This window comes from Salmo salar, chromosome ssa03, assembly GCF_905237065.1.
Source record: "Salmo salar chromosome ssa03, Ssal_v3.1, whole genome shotgun sequence".
Classification (NCBI taxonomy): Eukaryota; Metazoa; Chordata; class Actinopteri; order Salmoniformes; family Salmonidae; genus Salmo; species Salmo salar.
Window position 1 is genome coordinate 10,702,484 of NC_059444.1, and position 26,294 is coordinate 10,728,777.

At 42.8% G+C, this 26,294-nt stretch overlaps 1 protein-coding gene across 1 annotated transcript in view; it reads right to left on the bottom strand.

The window, feature by feature from the left end:
* Positions 1-17,530, bottom strand: part of LOC106598314 (RNA-binding Raly-like protein) — a 74,338-nt gene extending 56,808 nt beyond the window's left edge. Inside the window, exon 1 of the mRNA XM_014189371.2 lies at positions 17,405-17,530. The gene's annotated coding sequence lies outside the window, so the exon portion shown is untranslated. The remainder of the gene's footprint in view (positions 1-17,404) is intronic.
* Between the last annotated feature and the right edge of the window lie 8,764 nt (positions 17,531-26,294).

A 26,294-nucleotide genomic window follows, 5' to 3' on the forward strand; every position in this document is an offset into this window, starting at 1 on the left:
ATAACACGTGGAATCATGTAGTAACCAAAAAGTGTGAAACAAATCTAAATATACTTTAGATTCTCCAAAGTAGCCACCCTTTGCCTTGATGACAGCTTTGCACACTTTTGGCATTCTCTCAACCAGCTTAACCTGGAATGCTTTTCCAACCGTCTTGGAGTTCCCACATATGCTGAGCACTTGTTGGATGCTTTTCCTTCACTCTGCGGTCCAACTCATCGCAAACCATCTCAATTGGGTTGAGGTTGGGTGATAGTGGAGGCCAGGTCATCTGATACAGCACTCCATCACTCTCCTTCTTGGTCAAATAGCTCTTACATAGCCTGGAGGTGTGTTTTGGGTCATTGTCCTGTTGAAAAACAAATGATAGTCCCACTAAGCGCAAACCAGATGGGACTTCGTATTGCTGCAGAATTCTGTGGTAACTATGCTAGTTAACTGTCCCTTGAATTCTAAATTAATCACCGACAGTGTCAACAGCAAAGCACCCCCACACCATCACACCTCCTCCATGGTTCACGGTGGGAACCACACATGCAGAGATCATCCGTTCACCTACTTTGTGTCTCACAAAGACACGGCGGTTGGAACCAAAAATCTCAAACTTGGACTCATCAGACCAAAGAACAGATTCCCACTGGCCTAATGTCCATTGCTCGTGTTTCTTGGCTCAAGCAAGTATCTTCTTCTTATTGGTGTCCTTTAGTAGTGGTTTCTTTGCAGCAATTCGACTATGAAGGCCTGATTCACACAGTCTCCTCTGAACAGTTTATGTTGATGATGTGTCTGTTACTTGAACTCTGTAAAGCATTTATTTGGGCGGCAATTTCTGAGGCTGGTAACTCTAATGGACTTATCCTCTGCAGCAGAGGTAACTCTGGGTCTTCCTTACCTGTGGCGGTCCTCATGAGAGCCAGTTTCATCATAGCGCTTGATAGTTTTTACAACTGCACTTGAAGAAACTTCCAAAGTTCTTGACATTTTCCGGATTGACTGACGTTCATGTCTTAAAGTAATGATGGACTGTCATTTCTCTTTGCTTATTTGAGTTGTTCTTGCCATAATATGGACTTGGTCTTTTACCAAATACGGCTATCTTCTCTATACCACCCCTACCTTGTCACAACACAACTGACTGGCTCAAACGCATTAAGAAGGAAAGAAAATCAACAGATTTACTTTTATCAAGGCACACCTGTTAACTGAAATGCATTCCAGGTGACTACCTCATGAAGCTGGTTGAGAGAATGCCAAGAGTGTGCAAAGCTGTCATCAAGGCAAACGGTGGCTACTTTGAAGAATCTAAAATCTATTTTAATTTGTTTAACACTTTTTTTGGTTACTACATGATTCCATATGTGTTATTTCATAGTTTTGATGTTTTCACTATTATTCTACAATGTAGAAAATAGTAAAAATAAAGAGTAGGTGTTCTCCAAACTTTTGACTGGTACTGTACATACAACTGCTGCTACCAGACCCTTATTATACTGGTCACTTAATATACACTGACCCCCCCCCCCCCCCCCCCTCCACCCCCTTCTCCAATACAGTAAATGTTGGACTATTAATTGTGCCTTCCTGTATTATACTTACGCTAAAATGTTTATTCTATTCTACTGAGACATTTATTTTCTTTGTATTCTTATCTGTTATTATTTCTTGTTGTTATATTGTCGAGCAGGAACCTGCAAGTAAGCATTTCGTTGGACGATGTATACCATGCGTATCCCGTACGTACGACTAATAAAACTTTAAAACTTGAGCTTATATTTTGGGCTCTGATGGGTTACAGCAGTTGAACTAATCTCATTAAGCGTTTCTAAGTTATATTCTTCAAGAATCAATGGGTACATATCATTCATTTATAAGTCCAGAAATGGATGTAGCAGCTGCTGATTGCCCGTTTCACGGTCAGTAGATGTCATTAGTTGATGTGTTAGCAGTGATGGTCAGTTGGTTAGGAATACTCAGTACCCTAGTCAGGAGAAGTTTCCTGATATGTCACAGGATAACCTTTTCTACTCACATTGGCCTCATAGTGAATGTACTCAGCTTGTTTGTGACAGAGAGAGACATCGAGAGAGAGAGTGTCAGTGTTTTTGTGTAACGCTGTGATGACTGTACAACTGAAAGAGAGAAGCCTTTCTTCATACAGCTTTCTGTTTAAAACTGCATCTCAGCTGAGCTCAGACAAAGTTACTCAGCATTATTTCCCACCATAATTACTCACCATTAACGGAACATATCCGAGTGAAAGGGCATTATGTTATTCCTTAAACTCGGTAGGGGTAAAGGGGATTATGTCATTGCTAAAACTCAGTAGGCGTAAAGGGCCTTATGTTATTGCTAAAACTCAGTAGGGGTAAAGATATGATGTTAATGCTCAAATTTAGTATGGGTAAAGGGGATTATGTTATTGCTAAAACTCAGTAGGGGTAAAGGGGATTATGTTATTCCTTAAACTCAGTAGGGGTAAAGGGGATTATGTTATTCCTTAAACTCAGTAGGGGTAAAGGGGATTATGTTATTCCTTAAACTCAGTAGGGGTAAAGGGGATTATGTTATTCCTTAAACTCAGTATGGGTAAAGGGGATTATGTTATTCCTTAAACTCAGTAGGGGTAAAGGGGATTATGTTATTCCTTAAACTCAGTATGGGTAAAGGGGATTATGTTATTGCTAAAGCTCAGTAGGGGTAAAGATATGATGTTATTGCTAAAACTCAGTAGGGGTAAAGGGGATTATGTTATTGCTAAATAAAGCTCAGTATGGGAAAGAAGTATAATTGAAAGAACACTTCAAAGGGGTTCATTCTTTACAATATTCATGAGTCTGCAGATCCTTAGAGCTTATTTCAGTAAGAGGCATGACATGACTACAGGCAACGCTGGGAGAGTGCGTTGAAGCACACTCAGTCTGTGCCCATAACAAACCATATAGTATACCAGTCCAGGGGACTCTTGAAATGTTAGGTGAACATGGTCAGACCACTTTTGTTAAGTAAATAATTATGAAGTATTAAAATCCCACCATATTAAAACTGCAATATTTAACTTTTTGGGCGACCTGAACAAATTCACATAGAAATGTGTGTTATAGATCTGTCATTCTAATTGAAAGGAAGTCGAAGAAGCGGTAGATATGTTCTATGTGTGCTACTTGTATGCTTCCCGTTAAGTTTAGTTTTTGTGTCTTTTACTTTCGGTTTTGTACACCAGCTTCAAACTGCAATAAATACTATATTTTTGGTTATGGAAAATATATTTCACAGCGATTTAGATGGTTCTCTACGCTATACTTGCTAGTTTTGTCAAATAAACTGAAATTAGGCAAATTATTAGAATTTAACAACCAGGAAATGCCAGACTGATTTCTGCATAGTCCATCTTTAACAGTCAGTTACAGTCAGTATAAAAAGTAACAGAGTAACTGCAACCAGGAGAGTAAATAATCCAAGGCCCGTATTCACAATGAGTCACAGAATAGGAGTGCTGATTTAGGATCAGGTTTGCCCTCTTATTCATTAGGATTTAAAAGGCAAAACTGATCCTAGATCAGCACTCCTACTCTGAGACGCTTATGTATACAGACCCAGTAGTATTCCATCATATCCAGGTGTGAGAGAAGTGAGTCATCGTGTAGGTCTGAGAGGAGCTGCTGAAATGATTACTTTCTACCAGCTTCAAACCTTTTAACCTCTGGAGAATTCATACATGATGGAAGCTTTTTTTCGGGAACTGAGATTGTGTGAAAAGAGTGTAACGGAGGTGGCCTGATGAACCAAGAGTGTAACGGAGGTCATCTGATGAACCACTCTTACCTAATGTGGTACTCACTGCCCACCTCTCATAGCCTGGTTCCTCTCTAGGTTTCTTCCTAGGTTCTGGCCTTTCTAGGGAGTTTTTCCTAGCCACCGTGCTTGTACACCTGCATTGCTTGCTGTTTGGGGTTTTAGGCTGAGTTTCTGTACAGCACTTTGTGGCATCAGCTGATGTAAGAAGGGTTTTATAAATACATTTGATTGAAATTTGACTGTAGAATAGGATAGAAAATAATAGAATAGAATAACTACATTTTTTCCCAGAATGAACTTCAGCATCATTCTGTGTGACTGTCCAATTCAGTTGAAAACCAGCCCAAATGCTTTCTGGGTGATTTATCATGGGTATTATACTAGATAATTCAGTTTTTATTGAGTTGAATGTTTCATGAGTATTCTGCAATGCAGCTAAATCCGTCATTTCTCTTTTTAGCCCGCTTTTCCCACAAGTCCTTGTAAACAATGTCCTTTTCATAACTTCCCCCCTCCCTCTCTTCTTTCTTTCTGTTCCCTTATTGTAGCCATACATTTATAAATGACTCAGCTAATATCCCAACAGCAGCAGGCGTTGCTGAATCATTAAAATGCCCCAATTAGCCAATGGCTAATTTGTTGCTAAAAGGATTTAATGAATAGGAGCATCAGATCATTCTACACCCAGTCCAATGGAACCTAGTGGAACCCATAGAAATATAATTACTAGTTCATTTAATAACTAATCTATTTATATGGTGGAACCTCTCCTTCTGCACATATGGATTGCCTTGGACTAATGTTCCTTTACTGGTACACTGAAGTACCTTCAAGGGAACACTTTTTTTTGTAGGCAAGCACAATCATACCTGATTCAACTAATCAAGGATAATGAGATATACTGTAGGGGCAACACATTACCCTTACAGTGTATTAACCTCCAGCGGTTCCAAAGCCTTTGAGGCACACCATGTTTCTTTTGACCTCATCAAAGAATTGTTCTACCTATCCCAGCCTGGGTATGCTTGCAAGAGGATGATGTAGAGGATGCTGTAGTAGAGAGAAAGAGAGAGAGGGAGGGAGGGAGAAAGAGGGAGAGCAAGAGCAACAGAGAGAGTGAGAGAGACAGAAAGAAGGAGTGTGTGACAGAGAGAGAGAGAGAGAGAGAGACATTTTAAAAAAGAGAGCAAAAGGCCTTTGCAATGCCAATCATCTTCAAGGGGCTGAGAACTGGGTTTGTGGCCTGAATATCAACGTTTTACATTTTGACACAACAGAACTGTCACGCCCTGACCATAGAGAGCCCTCAGGGTTTTCTATGGTGTTTTAGGTCAGGGAGTGACTAGGGGGTGTTCTAGTCTTTAATTTCTATGTTGGTGTGAGTATGGTTCCCAATTGGAGGCAGCTGATGATCGTTGCCTCTAATTGGGGATCATACTTAGTGTGGTCCTTTTCCCACCTGCGTTGTGGGATATTGTTTTTGTTTAGTGCTATGTGTGCTACGAACGGCACGTTCGTTTATTTATTTGTTGCTTTGAAGTTTCACTAAAATAAATATGTGGAACTCTTTGATCCACTCATTATAACGAACGTGACAAAATATCCCACCACTACAGGACCAAGCAGTGTTCCCTGGAGGAAAAAGAGAGCTGGAGCATAGGAGGACAGCGACGACGCCGGGGTCCGCGGCCACAGAAACCCCAAGATTTCTTTTGGGGGGGGGGGGGCACAAGGGGCGGTCGGTCGAGCCGAGGAGAGAGCCAGAGACCATCGGGGAGTTGATGGAGCAGTGTGAGTAGGGAGATCGGAGAGAGATGTTGGTTAGGTGTATTCTGCAGCGCATTCACCCTGAAGAGCGTCTTCTCAACCCAGTACGTCCTGTGCCGGCTCCCCGCACTCGCCCTGAGGAGCGTGTCATCAGTCCGGTGAAACCTGTGCCAGCACCACGCACCAGGCCTCCAGTGCGCCTTCCCAGCCCGGTACGTCCTGTGCCGGCTCCCCGCACTCGCCCTGAAGAGTGTGTCACCAGCCCTGAGTCCTCTGCGCTGGTGCCCAGTCCAGGCATGGCGTCCAGTCCCTCTCCATGGCCGGAGCCTTCCTCTGCGCCGGTGCCTAGTCCAGGCACGGCGTCCAGTCTCGCTCCAGGGCCGGAGCCTTCCTCTGCGCCGGTGCCCAGTCCAGGCATGGATTCCAGTCCCGCTCCATGGCCGGAGCCTTCCTCTGCGCCAGTGCCCAGTCCAGGCATGGCGTCCAGTCCCGCTCCATGGCCGGAGCCTTCCTCTGCGCCAGTGCCCAGTCCAGGCATGGCGTCCAGTCCCGCTCCATGGCCGGAGCCTTCCCCCGCACCGGAGCCGCCACCGACGCTAGTTGCCCACCCTAACCCTCCCCATCCAGGTTCAGGTTTTGCGGTCGGAGTCCGCACCTTTGGGGGGGGGTACTGTCAAGCCCTTGGGGTTCTCTATGGTGTTTTAGGTCAGGGCGTGACTAGGGGGTGTTCTAGTCTTTAATTTCTATGTTGGTGTGAGTGGTTCCCAATTGGAGAGAGCTGATGATCGTTGCCTCTAATTGGGGATCATACTTAGTGTGGTCCTTTTCCCACCTGCGTTGTGGGATATTGTTTTTGTTTAGTGCTATGTGCGCTACGAACGGCACGTTCGTTTATTTATTTGTTGCTTTGAAGTTTCACAAAAATAAATATGTGGAACTCTATGCACGCTGCGCTTTGGTCCACTCATTATAACGAACGTGACAAGAACACACTTTTTACATTTATTTTACCTTTTATTTAACTAGGCAAGTCAGTTAAGAACAAATTCTTATTTACAATGATGGCCTACCGGCCAAACGCTAACCCGGACGCTGGGCCAATTGTGGGCTGCCCTATGGGACTCCCAATCACGGCCGGTTGTGATACATCCTGGACTCGAACCAGGGTCTGTAGTGACACCTCTAGCACTGAGATGCAGTGCCTTAGACCGCTGCGCCATTCAGTAAAGGACACACTGAGCAGTTAGACCGCTGCGCCATTCAGTAAAGGACACACTGAGCAGTTAGACCGCTGCACCATTCAGTAAAGGACACACTGAGCAGTTAGACCGCTGCGCCATTCAGTAAAGGACACACTGAGCAGTTAGACCGCTGCGCCATTCAGTAAAGGACACACTGAGGAGTTAGACCGCTGCGCCATTCAGTAAAGGACACACTGAGCAGTTAGACCGCTGCGCCATTCAGTAAAGGACACACTGAGCAGTTAGACCGCTGCGCCATTCAGTAAAGGACACACTGAGCAGTTAGACCGCTGCGCCATTCAGTAAAGGACACACTGAGCAGTTAGACCGCTGCGCCATTCAGTAAAGGACACACTGAGCAGTTAGACCGCTGCACCATTCAGTAAAGGACACACTGAGCAGTTAGACCGCTGTGCCATTCAGTAAAGGACACACTGAGCAGTTAGACCGCTGCACCATTCAGTAAAGGACACACTGAGCAGTTAGACCTACTGCTGTGCACTACTGTCAACTGGCTGGGAGGGTCTACTTGAGGGCGTGGGAGCATATACAACATGCACGCACGCACACACACACCCACTGCACGCACATACACCCTGCATGCACGCATGCACACACACACATACACAATTGATTCTCATTCAAAATCCTATTTCACCTAACCCCTAAACATAACCTTTCCCCCTAAACCTTTTTCCTTGTGGGGACCGGCAGAATGTCCACAAATTTTCCTTGTTTTACTATCATTGTCATTGTGACTCCACAAGGATATTAAAACCAAACACACACACACAGCAGCCAGCCAGGAAGGCTCTCACATACAGTGCCTTCAAAAGTATTCAGACCCCATGACCTTTTCCACATGTTGTTACGTTACAGCCTTATTCTAAAATAGATTTTGTTTTTATTATCCTCAGCAATCTACACACGATACCATAATGACATCACACTACCCCATAATGACATCACAATACCCCATAATGATAAAGCGAAAACAGGTTGTTAGAAATGTTTTCTAATTTATAATAAATTTAAAACATAAATACCTGATTTCCATAAGTATTCAGAACCTTTGCTATGAGACTCGAAGTTGAGCTCAGGTGCATCCTGTTTCCATTGATCATCCTTGATGATCTACAACTTGATTGGAGTCCACCTGTGGTAAATTCAATTGATTGGACATGATTTGTAAAGGCACACACCTGTCTATATAAGTTCCCACAGTTGACAGTGCATAAAAGAGCAAAAACCAAGCCATGAGGTCGAAGAAATTGTCCTTAGAGCTCAGACAAGATTGTGTCGAGGCACAGATCTGGGGAAGCGTACAAAAAAACACAGTGGCCTCCATCATTCTTAAATGGAAGAAGTTTGGAACCAAGTTTGGTTCTCCCCCGCTCAGTTTGGCCGGGCAGCCAGCTCCAGGAAGAGTGGTCAGGGAGGTGACCAAGAGCCTGATGGTCACTAACAGAGCTCTAGAATTACTCTGTGGAGATGGGAGAACCTTCTAAAAGGACAACCACCTCTGCAGCACTCCACCAATCAGGCCTTTATGTTAAGAGTGGCCAGATGGAAGCCACTCTTTAGTAAAAGGCACATGACAGCCCACTTGGAGTTTGACAAAAGGCACCTAAATAGTCTCAGACCATGAGAAACAAGATTCTCTGGTCTGAAGAAATCAAGATTGAACTCTTTGGCCTGAATGCCAAGCGTCACGTCTGGAGGAAACCTGGCACCATCACTACAGTGAAGCATGGTGTTGGCAGCATCATGCTGTGGGGATGTTTTTCAGCAGCAAGGACTGGGAGACTAGTCAGGATCGAGGCAAAGATGAACGGAACAAATTACAGAGAGATCCTTGATGAAAACCTGCTCCAGAGCTCTCAGAACCTCAGACTGGGGAGAAGGTTCACCTTCCAACAGGACAACGACCCTAAGCACACAGCCAAGACAATGCAGGAATGGCTTCGGGACAAGTCTCTGAATGTCCTTGAGTGGCCAAGCCAAAGCCCAGACTTGAACCCGATTGAACATCTCTGGAGAGACCTGAAAATAGCTGTGCAGCAACGCTCCACATCCAACCAGACAGAGCTTGAGAGGATCTGCAGAGAAGAATGGGAGAAACTCCCCAAATACAGGTGTGCCAAGCTTGTAGCGTCATACCCAAGAAGACTCAAGGCTGTAATCGCTGCCAAAGGTGCTTCAACAAAGTAAAGAGTCTGAAAACTTATATAAATGTGACATTTTTATTTTTAATAAAAAAGAAAATCCAAAACCCTATTTTTGCTTTGTCATTATGGGATATTGTTTGTAGATTGATGGGGGGAAAAAAGCAATTCAATCAATTTTAGAATAAGGCTGTAACGCAAAAAGTGAGGCACCAAGATATTTCACATTTTTTTATTCCCCTTGTGTTGATGCCAAATACAGCTTAGTTCGTTCCACCACCCAGCTAAAGTAAATGGGTCATTGGAGTTGTAAGTAATAAGTTGATAGTAAAATATGTACACTTCCTGGTCTGTATGGTCCAAGTGTCATTCTGGGCCCAATAGCAAATCTTCGGCTGTCCCCTTTTTGGTTCCCTTTTTTTCTAAGAGTGTATACATTTGTGGAGAACTGAGAAGATTTGATTGGTATAAGCATTATGGCAATACCTTCACCTAGCCAATCAGACGACAAGGGGGGTGTATTATCATATTTGCTTATACCTGTCAAATCCTCTCAGATGTCCACAAGTACATAGGGAGTAGGAAGTAAGGGTAGATTTGGGATTGGGACATTGTTCCACTGGGAAACTCTGTGGAGGTTGGAGTTAAGGTCAGGCAATGGGGCAAGTGGCCACAGAGTTGTGCAGTGGAAGTGGTATGGGGAATGAGTAACTCAGGTGAGTAACCATGCCTGAGACTAGTTCCCAGAACTATCTAGTCTTTAACTCAGTGGGCTAACTCAATCTTGAGTTTAATACCAGTTGGTCATAGTTGCAGTCAGTGGAAGAGCCCATGCATGCTAAAACAAACTAAAATGGTATGATTACTTTATCTGCTTCCAGGATAATGGTCTAATTACTTTATCTGCTTCCAGGATAATGGTCTAATTACTTTATCTGCTTCCAGGATAATGGTCTAATTACTGTATCTGCTTCCAGGATAATGGTCTAATTACTGTATCTGCTTCCAGGATAATGGTCTAATTACTTTATCTGCTTCCAGGATAATGGTATGTCAAGTGTGTGCGTACTGGTAGCGAAGTCAGGTACAGGAAAGCAGAGTTTTGTGAACAGGCGCTCACTTTATTGAGGCAAAAGTGCAAAATGTGCAAAACAGTCACAAGAATTATGTTTAACAATAAACATCTTAGTGAAATACCACGGAAAAAACAAACCAGTCTGGCGCGTCAACAATAAACACGTAACACAAACAATCTTTCACAAAGACATGATGGGGAACAGAGGAATAAATACATGTAGATTGATTGGGGAATGAAAACCAGATGTGCAGGGAACAAGACAAAACAAATGGATACATGAAAAATGGAGCGGCAATGGTTAGAAAGCCGGTGACGTCGACCGCCTAACGCCGACCGAACAAGGAGAGGAGCCGACTTTGGTGGAAGTCGTGACATGGTCTGATTACTTTATCTGCTTCCAGGATAATGGTCTAATTACTGTATCTGCTTCTAGGATAATGGTCTAATTACTTAACTGCACACAGGATAATGGTTGAATTACTTTATCGGCTTCCAGGGAAATGGTCTGATTACTTTATCTGTAACAGGATAATGGTCGAATTACTTGGGCAACTCCAGTCATCGGGCCTGATTTTTGTCACACTTTTTCCCCAGCCCTAGCTAACACACCTGACTCGAATAATTGACTAATCATGATCTTCAGTTTAGTCCTACTGTTTAGGGGCAGCACTACTGTTCAGTACCACTGTCCTACTGTTCAGTACAATTGTCCTACTGTTCAGTACAATTGTCCTACTGTTCAGTACTACTGTCCTACAGTTCAGTACTATTGTCCTACAGTTCAGTACTACTGTCCTACTATTCAGGGGCAGTACTACTGTTCAGTACTATTGTCCTACAGTTCAGTACTATTGTCCTACTGTTCAGTACTACTGTCCTACTGTTCAGTACTACTGTCCTACTGTTCAGTACTACTGTCCTACTGTTCAGTACTACTGCCCTACTGTTCAGGGGCAGTACTACTGTTCAGTACTATTGTCCTACAGTTCAGAACTACTGTCCTACTGTTCAGGGGCAGTACTACTGTTCAGTACTATTGTCCTACAGTTCAGTACTATTGTCCTACTGCTCAGTACTATTGTACTACTGTTCAGTACTATTGTCCTACAGTTCAGTACTACTGTCCTACAGTTCAGGACTACTGTCCTACTGTTCAGTAGTACTGTCCTACTGTTCAGTAGTACTGTCCTACTGTTCAGGGGCAGTACTACTGTTCAGTACTATTGTCCTACTGTTCAGTAGTACTGTCCTACTGTTCAGGGGCAAGCTGCTATCAAGATCTGGTTTCTCACAGTAGCCATATCAGATGTAGACGCAGTCAGTCAGTCAGTCAGTCAATCTCACTACTCCCAGACAGTCTCCAGTGAGATATGTAGACTCAGTCAGTCAGTCTGTCTGGGAGTAGTGAGACTGACTGACTGGCTCTACATCTCTCACTGGAGGGAGACTGTCTGGGAGTAGTGAGACTGCTGACTGGTTCTACATCTCTCACTGGAGGGAGACTGTCTGGGAGTAGTGAGACTGACTGACTGGCTCTACATCTCTCACTGGAGGGAGACTGTCTGGGAGTAGTGAGACTGACTGACTGACTGTCTCCCTCCAGTGAGAGATGTAGAGCCAGTCAGTCAGTCCCACTACTCCCAGACAGTCTCCAGTGAGAGATGTAGAGCCAGTCAGTCAGTCCCACTACTCCCAGACAGTCTCCAGTGAGAGATGGCTAAGTATTGTTTGCATATAAAGCATATTTCATGCTTCGTTTCCTCCATCTATTATCTGACCTTCCCAGTCTGAATGGTGAAATGGTTTTCAGAAGGCATCCCATCTGTCCAATATCAGCCCATCTTAAGTAGGGCTCAGTCAAGCCTGAAAAAAAGGAGGGGAACCAACTCATAGCTGGTTTCAGCACCAAGGATAGTGGCTGATGCTGTCATTATGGATGAAGCTGGAGTGATCAGACCCCGATCAGAGCCTGTTTTCTGAACTGAATGACTGAGTTACAGCCTGAATAAAGTTTGAGGTGCATTCATGAACATAATCCAATGGTCATTGGTTATTTCACCTCAACATCAGCAAAAGGGAGAGACTTTTTCAGCTCCTAGAATACAAAAACGAAGCGAAACTAAGGTGTCAAGCCTGTGGCCAACTAGCTAACATTAGCTAGCTTAGCTCACGTTGCTTTCTTCAGCTGGCTAGTTATTCGCTAGTTGTTCCCAATGTGCGTAGCTCTCTAACGCTAGATTTCTTAGCATAGTTAGCTAGCTTTCTTGAGTTGTTGTAGGTCGTCTGTGCCTTGGATGTTTTTGGACTATTGCCAAACTTGAACTCCACTTGGATTTACTGTTCTGGACTCTGTGTAGCGCTTGCCACGCTCCCAGCTTTCCACCGGCCTGTACTAGAAACGACATCCCCTCCAAGGTGCTTCTCTCCTGGCTATCATACTGGTACATTGCTGTTTTGATGGCCCCCAGCATTTAATCGCATTGAGTAAGTCACCACTCTCTCTCTCCTTGCTGTTTTTATGCTGGTGAGTTTTGTGCCTTGGTTGTGTTTATTGTGGGTCCTAGTGCTGGCTGGATTCTAGTCTCTAACTACCTTCAGAGACTACGGTGAACGTTTCATCCCATGTAGGACCTGCACCTATTTTGCACAGTTCCAGGATAATATTGTACGGCCAAAATTCCAATGTGGAAACTGTCAGCTTATTGAGGAATATATGTCTGAGCTGGACGAGTAAGTAAATTGAGACATTGCAGTGTATCCTGAATAGGTCCCACTCTAAGAGCTTTTCCTTCTCTACTCCTCAGCCTGGTTGTCATGCCACTGCCTCAACACCGTGTTGTCACTCTCTGACTGACTGGCCAGGGCTGCCCTGGAAGGACCCCTTCCCTAGTGAAGTCACCCCCCCCCCGGCGAATAAGGCAGCATGGGCACTTTATGAGGAGCTGGTGGATGCCACAGTTATCGAACCTGCATCCCAGTGGAGGCACGTCACACACCGTAAGCCCAGTGCTATAGACCACCAAGTGCTAACAGTCAGTATCTGGGTAATATGTGTGAAATGCTTGATAATGTATGTGATTTCAACAGAGAGGTATATTTCCTGGATGACCTAAATATTGACTGGCTTTTATCAAGCTGCCCACTCAAGAAAAAGGTTTAAACTGTAACCAGTGCCATCAACCTGGTTCAGGTTATCAGTCAACCTACCAGGGTATTTACAAACAGCACAGGAATGAAATCATCCACATGTATTGATCACATATTTAAAAGACAATTACATTGGATGTAGTGATCACAATATGGTAGCCTTATCTAGGAAAACCATAGTTCCAAAAGCTGGACCTAATATTGTGTATAAGAGGTCCTACAAGAGGTTTTGTAGTGATTTCTGTGTTGATGATATTTGCTGGTCTGTGGTTTTTAATGAGGAGCAACCAGACGCTGCACTTGACACATTTAGGAAATTGCTTTTTCCAGTTACTAATAAGCACGCACCCATTAAGAAAATGACTGTAAAATCTATTAAATCCCTATGGATTGATGAGGAATTGAAATATGTTATGGTTGAGAGGGATGATGCAAAAGGAATGGCAAATAAGTCTGGCTGGATAATCGATAGCCAAACTGCAAATTGAGAAATCATGTGACTAAACACAGTGAGTGTGGAAGAGGTGAAAAAATATATATTGTCTATCAACAATGACAAGCATCCTGGGTCTGACAACTTGGATGGAAAATGACTGAGGATGATAGCAGACGATATTGCCATCTCTTCAATCTAAGGTTCAAAAAAGTGTGTTCCCTCAGGCCTGGAGGGAAACAAAAGTCATTATGAGACCCAAGAATAGTAAAGCACCCTTTACTGGCTCAAATATCTGAACCTGTTACCAACCCTTAGTAAACTTTTGGAAAAAGTTGTGTTTGACCAAATACAATGTTATTTTACAGTAAATAAATTAACAACAGACTTTCAGCACGCTTATAGTGAAGGGCATTCAACATGCACTGCACCTACATAAATGATTGATGATTGGCTGAGAGAAATTGATAATAAAAAGATTGTGGGAGCGCTTTTGTTTGACTTCAGTGCAGCTTTTGACATTATCGATCATAGTATGCTGCTGGAAAAACATATAGGTTATGGCTTTACACCCCCTGCTATATTGTGGATTCAGAGTTACCTGTCTAACAGATCACAGAGAATGTTCTTTGGGCTCCCGAGTACTCCCTAAGGCACTGCATCTCAGTGCAAGAGGCATCACTACAGTCCCTGGTTCAAATCCAGGCTGTATCACATCTGGCCGTGATTGGGAGTCCCATAGGGCGGCGCACAATTGGCCCAGCGTTGTCTGGGTTTGGCCGGGGTGGGCCGTCATTGTAAATAAGAATTTGTTCTTAATTGGCTTTCCTGGTTAAATAAAAAAATGGATGATTTAATGGTAGCCTCTCCAAAATAACACAAGTAGAATCAGGCATTCCCCAGGACAGCTGTCTAGGCCCCTTCTTTCAATCTTTACTAATGACCTGCCACTGGCTCTGAGTAAAGCCTCAACACTATACATATCAGCTACTACAGCGAGTGAAATCACTGCAACACTTAACAAAGAGCTGCAGTCAGTTTCAGAATGGGTGGCAAGAAATAAGTTAATCATAAATATTTCAAAAACTAAAAGCATTTTATTTGGGACACATCATTCACTAAACCCTAAACCTCAACTCCAATCTTGTAATGAATAAATGTGGAGATTGAGCAAATTGAGGAGACTAAACTACTTGGAGTAACAGTAGCTAAGATGGGGAGAGGTCTGTCTGTAATAAAAGCACTGCTCTGCCTTCTTAACAGCACTATTAACAAAGCAGGTCCTACAGGCTCTACTTTTGTGGCACCTGGACCACTGCCCAGTCGTGTGTTCAGGTGCCACAAAGAGGGACTTTGATAAAATACAACTGGCCCAGAACAGGGCAGCACGACTGGCTCTTAAATGTATACGTAGAGCTAACATTAATAATATGCATGTCAATCTCTCATGGCTCAAAGTGGAGGACAGATTGACTTCATCACTACTTGTTTTATAAGAAGTATTGACATGTTGAATGTACACAGCTCAGACACCCATGCATACCCCACAAGACATGCCACCAGAGGTCTCTTCACGGTCCCCAAGTCCAGAACAGACTATGGGAGGTGCACAGTACTACATAGAGCCATGACTACATGGAACTCTATTCCACATCAAGTAACTGATGCAAACAGTGAATCTGATCAACAACAAAAAAAAACAGATAAAAATACACCTTATGAAATAGCGAGGATAGTGAAGAGTCATACACATAGGGACAATCACACACAACACACACACTATACACACACATACACCTGGATCACCTGGATCACACACATAACATACACTATACACACACAACATACACTCTACACACACATACACCTGGATAGTGTTGTAGTACAGTAGTGGCCGGAGGTTACACACTTAATGTATTGTGAAATGTTGTAAAATGTATTTTAATGTTTAAAAATTGTATTATAATGTATATTACTGCTGCACCCCAGGAAGAGTAGCTACTGCCTTGAAAGCAGCTAATGGGGATCCATAATAAACCCCAGGAAGAGTAGCTACTGCCTTGACAGCAGCTAATGGGGATCATAATAAACCCCAGGAAGAGTAGCTACTGCCTTGGCAGCAGCTAATGGGGATCCATAATAAACCCCAGGAAGAGTAGCTACTGCCTTGACAGCAGCTAATGGGGATCCATAATAAACCCCAGGAAAAGTAGCTACTGCCTTGACAGCAGCTAATGGGGATCATAATAAACCCCAGGAAGAGTAGCTACTGCCTTGACAGCAGCTAATGGGGATCATAATAAACCCCAGGAAAAGTAGCTACTGCCTTGGCAGCAGCTAATGGGGATCATAATAAACCCCAGGAAGAGTAGCTATTAGCTGCCTTGACAGCAGCTAATGGGGATCATAATAAACCCCAGGAAGAGTAGCTACTGCCTTGGCAGCAGCTAATGGGGATCCATAATAAACCCCAGGAAGAGTAGCTATTAGCTGCCTTGGCAGCAGCTAATGGGGATCCATAATAAACCCCAGGAAGAGTAGCTATTAGCTGCCTTGGCAGCAGCTAATGGGGATCCATAATAAATACCAATTGAACAATTCACCCACCTATTAAACCCAGAGATGGAGGCTGGTTTCTGGACCAATGACAGCGTCCAATGTTGTCAGTATGGAGGAGTCTGAGTAGATTAGGCCCTTGTTTAGTTATTTTGGAACTGAGTGGGTATTCAGCCCAGGTTGCCCATATGCCTCTAAACCCCGTTAGCCCACTGAGCTAAAGGCCTTTGTAAATTAGAGGAGGAATTTGTAAAGCGATCCTTTGGGTCATGCTTGAATGAGTCATGGTTTGACACCTGTAAATGTTTTTAACGTGTAAGTATCAATACAGATAGACAGATATAAATGATGTTTTTGAATGGTTATTGTCCATAGTTGGGCTATATCAGCTATCAGCCTGCAGATAAGTTGTGTGTTAAAGCTTCCGGTCTGTATGTCAAGGTCACATCATTAATCAAATGTATCATTAGGGGACCTGCAGAGACCTTCAGCAGACATTTGCATATTGAATGACTGCAGAAAGCCCTCACACTCAAACACACACACAGACACGATTTTAACTGAGCCTCTGCTTTAACTCCCTGAGATATCATGATTGGATTCCACAAAATACCAGTGCAGTGAGTGACTTCTTTCAGGAATGGCAAACAGTGAATAACAACTTCAACAGTGTGAAAGTATGCCTGCTTCCACTCAGTAGAAATGATCTGGAACAATAAATTAGTAGAAATATTACTTGGATTCATTCAATATCTGTCCAGCATCCTGTTATAGCCTATCGTAAACAGGTGGGGAAAAAAGTGACAGGAATTGTAAACAAAAATAACATGAAGTACACGAAAAAAATAACTCCAAGCAAAGTTAAATTCTCACCTAGTTGAAAAGCAAAATCCCATCTCAAAGACCTGAAGACCACAGCAAGATCAAAGACAAGAAGCAAATAAAACCACACCAAAATAAGACAAGAGAAAATGAAAGAAAGAAAGAAAGAACGGGGGATAAGAGTGTCGGAGTACAACTGCTTCAGGGATGAAAAATATAAAGAGCTCCGCAAGCACGTATATTCCAGAGGCTGAATTCTGTGCATCCAACATTCCAATCATTGCATTCAGAAAATTAGAACACACCAGTAAAACCAAAATTTCTCATGTCTGAACACCAAGACAAGGAGGAAAAGAGGACAAAAATATGCTTAGGAAAATGCCATGAAGAAGGTACTCACCGAGTGGGAGAAAAATGTTTCAATTAAAAAAGAAATTGGGCGTAAAGCGGAGGGAGGGTGACGTTGTGTAGGTTTGTGTACCGGATAACTCTGCCTCACTCGCTCGCGCTCTCGTTCACTCTGCCGCTAGCTGGTCATGTGATAAGCATCGGCCCGTTTTTTTTTTTTATTAATCCACTGCACTGGTAGCCTGTAGTTCTCAACTTTATTGTGTTGTTCATTGCAATGATATATTCCAGAATTTGGAGCTGAACTAGACTCAAGCCAAATGTATTCGTATAAGTGCCAAATAGTGTGGTTTGTGTTAGTCAAATCCATTGTTTGGAACCAATGTCTTTGGAGGCTAAACTAACAGTGTATAACTTCGAAATATGGTTAAAACTATCACACTGACCTCGGACTGTCCTTGTCTCCATAGCTCCATCTATGAATTAGAGAGTGGTTACATTCCTCTTGACCAATTCCTCAACTTTATAACAAACCAAGAGATGGAGGCTGATTTCAGCACCGGGGACAGCAGCCAACACTGTCATTATGAAGGGAGCGTGACAGAAATGGCCTCTACCATTGATAAGTCACTCTCTGTTCAGTGCACATGGTCATTCTATGGTACTGCCTGGCAGGGCTCCTGAGAAATAAACGGATAAATGAACAGTAGCATGTCTGCCAAGCAGGGCTCATACTCTGTCTGACACCACATCAATGGCCATGTATCTAAGAAAGAGGGAGGCAAATCTGGTCTTATAGGGAGCCACAATGTCTGCCGCTTTCTTAAAAAAAAAAGTTATTATTATTATTTACTACTGATTGATACATGGGAAATAATTCCCTCTTTACCTCCTTTCACCAGCCTCCTGTGTGATGTGTTGTCCACAGAACCAGACACAGCTAAGACAAAATCATTGTAATTCAGATTCAAAGGATCCACTGTTGCCATTTAAAGTAATTTCCTAGTAAATAACAAGCAACTTTATACATCCTCATGAACGCCTGTTTCCAGTGGAAACAGGACAGTAAAATAAAGGGTTGCCGAAATGTCTTTGTTTTTTATTGATTCAATACCAAGAGCCTTACATTCTATGCATTATATACAGCAATAGGACAATTGGGCACTACTCTATCCTCCTTGTTCAGTCGGTATGGGCCCGATTCAGACTTGAGATAAGTTGACTTAACATGAACTTAAGTAAAAAATGTAAAAAGATTTGACTTAAGTCCATTTTAAATCTACTTATCTCAAGTCTGAATCAGGCCCTATGTGAGGAGAATGGTTGATTCAGAGAGAGTTCAGATAGGTGTCTGGACTCCTCCTGAATGGTGGAGTGTGCATCCATCTGTTTCATTACTCTGTCGATATGGTTGCCCATCTGGTCAGAGCTTTTAGTCTGCTCTCACATTAACCTGTTTCGAAACCTGGGTCTGTCACGGATCCAGCACCTATCACTGACTTCCACCGCCGACACCCTGGTCAACCAGGTATGGGCCCAGGTAGGACGCCAGGTGGCATACTGTCACGCCCTGATCTGTTTCACCTGTCCTTGTGCTTGTCTCCAACCCCCCTCCAGGTTTCGCTTATTATCCCCGGTGTATTTATCCCTGTGTTTCCTGTCTCTCTGTGCCAGTTCGTCTTGTTTTGCGAAGTTTACCAGCATTTTTCCTAGCTCCTATTTTTCCCAGTCTCTGTTTTTCCTAGGCCTCCTGGTTTTGGCCCTTGCCTGTCCTGACGCCGAACCCGCCAGCCTGACCACTCTGCTCATTCTGACCTCGAGCCTGCCTATCCCCTTGTACTGTTTGGACTCGGACCTGATCACTGAACCCCTGCCTGTCCTGACATTGAGCCTGCCTATCGCTTGGTACTGTTTGGACTCTGACCTAGTTTATGAACTCTCGCCTGTCCCCGACCTGCCTTTTGCCTACCCCTTATTGTTATAATAAATATCGGAGGTCAACCTCCTGTGTCTGCATTTGGGTCTCACCTTTTGCCCTTATAGGGTCTCCTGTGCCGCTCCACAAGACTGTGTTAGCCCTCTGAGATAAAGCCTAGGCGTTCATGAGGACGTCTCTGAGAGATACAAATTTGACCTTGTGTTTGTCCTGTGATTCGAGTGACAGTGTGTTACCAGCATGTTGACGTCGCAGCACTCAAAATAATACTGAACTAAGTAAACAATTTAAGTTGCCAACATTCTGAAGTAACACTTACACAAAGTCATGAATTTGTATGAGTATACAAAATAAAAATATCTCAATGTTCTTTCCTCTGTTGTTTAGCAGTGTCCCCTGGTTTTTCATTTGGAAAACGTGTTCATTCCAACCCAGAGAGATTGTTGTTTTCAATGTAAATCAGGTAGGAGTAGACAGTCTGTGAATCAATACAGTAGCCGAGCGAAGTGGAATTAGCTGTCATGCCTTAGGGACTCTTAAATTACACTAGTTTATTACAAGAGGGAAGGACAGAGGTGTGGATTTCCTAGTGTCAAACTATTGGTTGGTAAATTAGTATGCAAAGGCCTTGCCTTAAGAGATCATTTGGCCAACTGGCCTTATTTTGCCCATAGAAATAGTATTTATAGAACGGATATCTCTATTTTATTTCTATGGTTTTGCCAGCCATACCTTTTAAATGTGTACAAAGCAAGGTCTTTCTGTACAAACATGCATACATATTTATGTTGTGGGACATTTTCATCAGGGAAGGGAAAGTTATTACTTAACTGCAATTCTTTCACCATTATGCAGAAGTTTAATGGGGAAAGAGTGTTTAAAGTTCTATATGAAACCCGTTGTGCCCCAGGACACATTAGTAGAGATGCACAGAGCTCTGCTCAACCCTGAAGAGTACTTAAGAGTTCTTAAGCTCTTGATTAATTTAAGTTCTGTAGAAGTTGGAAAATGAATTTTCTTTGCTTTGTCCTAGATACGAGGGAATTGAACCAAGTACACAATGTTGTTCTTCACTGTGTTAAAGTAGTAACTGCAAGCTGAGTAGTGAGTACAACTGTAATTATTATTTTAATATTAAAATGTTGTAAATGTACTGAAACACTAACAGACACAACGTATAGAATGAATAAAATAAATATGATCAGAGGTGGAATATAATGACAAAAACCAGTAGCTTTGAAAATCTGCTACATTCAGTAATGCAGTAATTCAGCAATGCAGTAATTCAGTAATGCAGTAATGCAGCAATGCAGTAATGCAGCAATGCAGTAATTCAGTAATTCAGCAATGCAGTAATTCAGCAATGCAGCAATGCAGTAATTCAGCAATGCAGCAATTCAGTAATGCAGCAATGCAGTAATTCAGTAATGCAGTAATGCAGCAATGCAGTAATTCAGTAATGCATCAATTTAGAAATGCAGTAATTTAGTAATGCAGTAATTCAGTAATGCATCAATTTAGTAATGCAGTAATTCAGTAATGCAGTAATTCAGTAATTCTCTTCACAACAAGCCTATAAATTCCCAATGTGTCATGTGACCAGAACAGAGAAAGACTCTTGAGTTCTGTATAAAAGGGGACAAAGGCATTACTGATAGAAATGACAAAGTTATCCTGCATCCACTTGTCTGCACTTTGTATCTGTATCTAAAATACCATACCACCATGTGCATACTCTATCAAAGAGTTTGGGTGTGCATACAGCAAACCATGGTTTCAAATAGTATTTGATTTTTGTTTTTAATATTTTGAGAATTTTATTGAGCATGCCTGGAGTGGCAGATGGGTTTGCAGTTTTTTGGAACTATTCCATTGGATTCCATTAAGCCAGGCAAGCTCAATCAAACGCTGATAAAGTATTTTCTTTAAATCACATCATATTTGAACCCAGGTACTTTAAAGTTACCTTACATGTCATTCTGTACGGGTTAGTATCGGAATTTCAGAACCAGAATCTATTATTATTATTATCTACGCCTCTTCTTTCCCTCTTGTCTCTCACTCCTCTCCCACATGTCACAGATGAAAAGAACTGAGTTCATCTTTTATAGATTTCAAAAAGCAGCGAGCTGGAGCTCCATCTTAAATCGAATCTTGAAAAGAATCATCTTCTTGGCAGCTGGCTCAATGGAAGTTGAGATGTTGATAGTTTCAGAGTGCTCCTCCATTCAGGGCAGGCTGATTCATGTTCTGTCACCATTCTCTTGAGACCTGTCACACACTGTGTCGTTTTATCAGACCTCAAACCCCACGCTAAGTTCAGAACTGCTATACAGTATAACATTGAATATCATTTTCTTATCCATTGTTGAATGGAAATGTATTTTTTGCTGCTACGTTGCAGGCTATATGCAAATTACACACACACACACACACACACACACACACACACACACACACACACACACACAGAGAGGTTTGAGTACCTGTTTGAGTGTGTGTACGTAGTTGTGGTGGCGAGGGGAGGGGTGGGGGGGGCGTCTCCCAAACAAAACGCTAGGGGCAGGGGTCACAGTTGCATGGCCGTTTAGGACACACCTGTTAAAAAGAAAGTGAATTCCTCTGACAGTTGGTCAACGTCAACAATGTTGTTAGCAGGACATCTGGCAAACATCTGGTAGTCGATCATGACATCTGGTAGTCGATCATGACATCTGGTGCAGAGCCTTTGTGCTGGGTAATATGTTTCTGAACAGACTATAAAAACACAGAAACAAACAAAAGAACTGTTCTGAATACGTGCACAGTAGGGGTCAGTTTGCCTCCCTCCATCGGTGTATTCCTGTTTCACAGTTTACAACTCGGATTGCTCACATTGCTCTGCATTTTTTCTTATTTTTTATGTGAGTAGCTAAATGCACATGAACAAATGGAACATGAGAGTCAAAACGAATTAATGGTAGTCTTCAGGGCATATTCCACCTACCCCGTGTGGACATTTTTGTTATTATTAGAATTTTTTTTCGTAATTTTACCCACTTTTTCATGAATACGATCTTGTCCCATCGCTGCAACTCTCCAATGGGAGTTAATCCAGAAAGAAGCCAGCTGCACCAATGTGTCGGAGGAAACACTGTTCAACTGACGATAGATGTCAGCCTGCAGGCAAACGGTCCGCCACAAGGAGTCAGTAGAGCGTGATGAGCCAAGTAAAGCCCCCCCCGGCCAAACCCTCCCCTGACTCAGACGACACTGGGCCAATTGTGCGCCGGCATATGAGACTCCCGGTCACAGCCGGTTGTGACACAGCCTGGGATCGAACCCCAGGCTGTAGTGACGCCGCAACACTGCGATGCAGTGCCTTAGACTGCTGTGCCACTCGGGAGGCCCCACTTATGTTACTTTAGATGGAGCTTTGGGAGACAGATAGTTCAGCAGTCTAACGTCTGCTGTTAGACTGTAGCTGTGTTGTTGAAAGGCTGAGACAGACAGCTACTGTGAAGCACCGAGTAAACTCTAATCTCTGTCCACATTGACATTCTTGTTCTGTATCTATTGGGATCCTTCGCCCCAAAAATGTAAACGTTTGAGATTGAATCAGCATCTTGACAAGTGAACCAAGAAACTTTGTTCACATTCTCTTGTTGAGGCTATGGGATTTTATCTTGTATTAAACTTTGATGAACATATTTCTTGCAGTCCGCTACTCTCTACTCATTCGTGTACTGAATGTAAATGTACAGTACTGCATCTCAAACTGCAGAAACATTCAGACAGACACTGTTCCACCCAAGTTGAAGTTAATATTGCCTTTTCATGAACGTATACAAAGGCTCATTTCAATTGGTTAATGTGACCGACCAGGGTTTGAAACCCAGGTATCCTGCGGTTTAAAACACTGTATTATCTCTCTGAGCTGAAGCCTTTTACTGCTTGTGTTTAGCCTCATTACCAAACCTAGCTAGCCCTGTTTGAGCTAATTATATTCCTATAGGGTCTCATGGGGTGCTGAGGACTTGCAGAGGTAAAGTCAGCACAAACGCAGCCCCAATGCTGACTCAAGCACCCCGGGCTAACGCTAGGTCTTCTCCAGCCGCCAAGGCCATGACTTAGGGAGGAACGACCAATGCAAGTCAGCTAGAATCTGCACCACAATACTTGAGTGGAGTTGCCAAGTGAATAACAAGCTAAATTCTTGGTTACACATGCACGCAAGTGCACGAACACATGCTCGTCCTAATATTTATTTATATATTTCTTAATTCCATTCTTTTACTTTTAGATTTGTGTGTATTGAGTGTATTGTTGTGAAATTGTTAGATATTACCGCACTGTTGGAGCTAGAAACACAAGCATTTCACTACACCTGCAATAACATCTGCTAAACATGTGTATGTGACCAATAAAATGTCATTTGACTTGACACACACACACACTTTCTTTCCCTCTTTCGCATCTGCTCTCTACACTATCTGATAGTGTTACTGTTACCCCTAAGTTGCCCATCGTTGGCAGGCAGGCGTACTGAAGTGGGATAGATCGATGACAAGGGCTGTCAGAGCGCCTCAATGTTCCTCACAGCTTGATTGTGTTTGAAAGACTCTGTGCCACGCAGCTAATGATTGAAAGAAGTGCACAGTCAAGTCTGATCAGTTCTCCTGACAGCCATCATCAATACTGTCTGTTAGAACAGAAGCGCTCCATTGGACAATGTGACGGGTGAGTCATGAAAAATAGGTAGATACACACCCCCTCTTCAGAACAGTTCGGATCCTCCGCCAATCAGCACAGTGGACATGGTTGATGTTACTAGAGGTTATTGGCATTATTCGTTTTACCTTGATACATAAAGAAAGTGAATAGCTGAAATGTGGTCATTTTAGACCAGAGGTGGGCAACTCCAGTCCTCGAGGGCCTGATTGGTGTCACAGTTTTGCCCCAGCTAACACACCTGACTCCAATAATCACCTAATCATGATCTTCAGTTCAGAATGTAATCAGATTAATCAGCTGTGTTTTCTAGGGATGGAGAAACAGTGGGACACCAATCAGGCCGTCGAGGACTGGAGTTGCCCACCCCTGTTTAAGATGGCGCATATCTTTCTCATTCATTTTGGAGTTGGACCTACACAAAATATTGTGTGGGACACGAGACTCATCTCACCATTAGGTTACTATTTTGATCTGAAAACATTGGATAAACTTTGATTTTGGAGAACACTATCCCTTTAATAATGGCCTCAAAACACTGAAGCAAAGCGCACTGAAATAACACCAGCAAAACCAATTAGGCTGCTTTGCCCCTCTTCACTGCTGCAGCGAATGTTTATGAGTGGAAATAGATCTGAAAAGCACTAGCAATAATATGGGAAAATCTCCACAGGATCTTCCTACACTGTTATGTGTTTGCTAGCCTGCTGTGAGGCACCACAATGTTTAGGTATCGAACACTAGAGAAAACTCAGAGGAAAAAATTTCACATGAATATGGATGTGACTTTATAACTTAATTGCTAACTTGTCTCCCTTCTCACACGGCCTAAAGCACAACCCTTCTTCAACCCACGTCCTAAAGCACAACCCTTCTTCAACCCACGGCCTAAAGCACAACCCCTTATCAACTTACATCCTAAAGCACAACCCTTCTTCAACCCACGTCCTAATATACAACCCTTAATCAACCCACGGCCTAACGCAAAACCCTTCTACAACCCACGGCCTAACGCACAACCCTTCAACCCACGGCCTAATGAACAACTCTTCTGCAACCCACGGCCTAACTCACAACTCTTGTGTGTAACAGAGCCCCTGTGTGTAACAACCTCCACTGACTCTTTCATATGTAACTATGGTTACTATCTTCATATCATTCTCAATGTATAATGTCTATCCATAACATTAAACTTTTATCATTGAAATACTGTAGCAGATGGTTTGGTTAGTATCAGTACTACCTTCCTTAAATCTGTAGGCTACTGTCAGTCCTGACCTAGAAATGCCTTTTCTGGATCAGTGGTATTGACAGTGTTCCTGGAGTAGGTTGTGGCCTGGGTTCTCGGGTCCACCATGGTAGGGATGGACCATTTTATAACACTACATAGAGGTATATCCAACATGCAGTATTCTACAAGATATCTAGATTTATAGTTTTGTTAAATACATAGTGTTTGGCTGGTGTAGGTCTAATCAGAAGTGTTGTCTGCCAACTGTGTGTCACTGTGGTCATATCTCCTCTTTATATAGTGTACATGGACAGACACCTGCACAAATACACACACACACACACACACACGCACGCACGCACGCACACACGCACGCACACACGCACACACACACACTGGTTATAGTTACAGCTCTAGCAAAACTAGGCCCCATCTTGTTTGGGGCATATAACTCAATGACACACAGATGAAGGCAATTTCAATCATCTCAAAAAAGGAAAAACACACTGAATGATCAATGTGACACATTCCAAGTTGACATTACAGCAGAGATGAAGCAACATTATCTCTATTGCTCTGTCTCTGGTGTGATGTCACAAAGGAATGACCTCTGGAGTTTCCCTCACTGTTCTACTTCTTCTCTGGCAGTGGAATTCCTATGTGGTAACACACACCCTGCCAGATAGCTGGAAATACAGCTTCAAGCATTTCCCATTCTACTGTATTTAAGACGACGATTCATTACCAGCCAATAATTACTACAAAATACAACAACCATGATGATTAATTACAAATGTTATTCATTGTGAGATGCTGCTAGAAACTTATCATAATAATATCATAATAACATAATTCAGAGCATTTAGTCTTCACAGAAGCGTGAAATTGATTCCAAATATTCTCTGCTCTATTCAGAGTATTTTATCTCAGTTCCTCAAAATAAAATATTGTTCATTCAACTTTTTTGGCAGATTCGTCGGAATGCAGGCACCAATTCAATTTGCTAGATGACTAAACTGATTGGTGTCTGAGGCAATACAAACATTTTTTGGGAGTCAATAGTCA